Source organism: Schistocerca gregaria, unplaced genomic scaffold, assembly GCF_023897955.1.
Source record: "Schistocerca gregaria isolate iqSchGreg1 unplaced genomic scaffold, iqSchGreg1.2 ptg001246l, whole genome shotgun sequence".
In the NCBI taxonomy this organism is placed as follows: Eukaryota; Metazoa; Arthropoda; class Insecta; order Orthoptera; family Acrididae; genus Schistocerca; species Schistocerca gregaria.
Genome location: NW_026062565.1, coordinates 60,001 through 62,500, shown reverse-complemented (window position 1 = coordinate 62,500; position 2,500 = coordinate 60,001).

Sequence of the window (2,500 nt, the reverse complement as noted above, 5' to 3'; positions counted from 1 at the left end):
GTAGGTGCCCCGCGACATGACGTGGTGCAACGACGGTACCGCCACCTGGGGGAGGCCACGCGGACTAGGCCAAGTATGGGGCCCACAGTGCTCATTTGCCGAGCCCACCCACACAAAACCTGCACCCCCCTCCAGCGCAGGAGCCGCAACCCGGGTGCGTACGCCGCACCAAGTGCTCCACCCGCGACCGTACGTGCCCCGCCGAAATCGCAACTCCGGCGGATGAACGGCGGACTTTTCTCGCAGTCGTAAGTTGCAATCCACCCCTATATCTTGCGTCTCATGAAGAGTTATATCAAGTATGCCAAATTCCCGCTGTCCCTATACATGCAGTAAGTTCGTCATGGGCGCTGGCCGGCAGGCCGCGAGACCTGACGCCCGGCGGCAAAGAGTGCCCCTCTGAGGATATAGATGTTCCGTTCCGCCGCACAATGGTGACGGTGACCGCTGCCTGCGGTGGCAACGCTGGGCAGAGTCGATACTCGCCGTGTGGTGGAAGGTAAACATTATGCGGTACATCAGTACTTTCCTAATAGTTCGGTCGTCTCACGGCACTGCTTAGTAAATGATGCAAGGCCACATATAGATGATTTATGCGAATGTCCCTATACGTGCTGTAAGACTGGGCACACAACGTGAATCGCACGTCAGCCACACACTCGAACATGCACCACTCTCGGCCTGCAACGGAGACACACAATACGTAAACATCTGGAATGCGACAATGTCGAGTGCATCCTCTCTGCCACATTGCACCGTCGACACTATGATAACCAGAGCAGTAGGTCCACCTATAAAAGCACAATACCCCACTCCTCCGACAACTACCATTGCTCAGATAAACCAACACCACCAACACACATCCTACACAGAGGGGCACCAAATATCACCCCCCCGCCCTCGTGTTATACCACATGAAAAATTGCAGAAGTGAGAGACACAGACCCGCCAGCCTCTTGCTACAAGCATCGAACCGACGTGACATATCTGACGGTGACTCAGGCATCCGCGTACTGCCACAACTATCCACCCCCCCCCCCCCACTCTCTCTCTGCCCCCTTCCCACACAATACCGAATTTAACCAACTTTATCGCTTAACCTAACTGTGGCTGTACCAGATTATCGCTTAACCTAACTGTGGCTGTACCAGATTATCGCTTAACCTAACTGTGGCTGTACCAGATTATCGCTTAACCTAACTGTGGCTGTACCAGATTATCGCTTAACCTAACTGTGGCTGTACCAGATTATCGCTTAACCTAACTGTGGCTGTACCAGATTATCGCTTAACCTAACAGTGGCTGTACCAGATTATCGCTTAACCTAACTGTGGCTGTACCAGATTATCGCTTAACCTAACTGTGGCTGTACCAGATTATCGCTTAACCTAACTGTGGCTGTACCAGATTATCGCTTAACCTAACTGTGGCTGTACCAGATTATCGCTTAACCTAACTGTGGCTGTACCAGATTATCGCTTAACCTAACTGTGGCTGTACCAGATTATCGCTTAACCTAACTGTGGCTGTACCAGATTATCGCTTAACCTAACTGTGGCTGTACCAGATTATCGCTTAACCTAACTGTGGTTGTACCAGATTATCCCTTAACCTAACTCAATTTGTCCCTTAACCTAACTCAATTTGTCCCTTAACCTAACTCAATTTGTCCCTTAACCTAACTCAATTTGTCCCTTAACCTAACTCAATTTGTCCCTTAACCTAACTCAATTTGTCCCTTAACCTAACTCAATTTGTCCCTTAACCTAACTCAATTTGTCCCTTAACCTAACTCAATTTGTCCCTTAACCTAACTCAATTTGTCCCTTAACCTAACTCAATTTGTCCCTTAACCTAACTCAATTTGTCCCTTAACCTAACTCAATTTGTCCCTTAACCTAACTCAATTTGTCCCTTAACCTAACTCAATTTGTCCCTTAACCTAACTCAATTTGTCCCTTAACCTAACCCACGTTGTCCCTTAACCTAACCCACGTTGTCCCTTAACCTAACCCACGTTGTCCCTTAACCTAACCCACGTTGTCCCTTAACCTAACCCACGTTGTCCCTTAACCTAACCCACGTTGTCCCTTAACCTAACCCACGTTGTCCCTTAACGTAACCCACGTTGTCCCTTAACCTAACCCACGTTGTCCCTTAACGTAACCCACGTTGTCCCTTAACCTAACCCACGTTGTCCCTTAACCTAACCCACGTTGTCCCTTAACCTAACCCACGTTGTCCCTTAACCTAACCCACGTTGTCCCTTAACCTAACCCACGTTGTCCCTTAACCTAACCCACGTTGTCCCTTAACCTAACCCACGTTGTCCCTTAACCTAACCCACGTTGTCCCTTAACCTAACCCACGTTGTCCCTTAACCTAACCCACGTTGTCCCTTAACCTAACCCACGTTGTCCCTTAACCTAACCCACGTTGTCCCTTAACCTAACCCACGTTGTCCCTTAACCTAACCCACGTTGTCCCTTAACCTAACCCA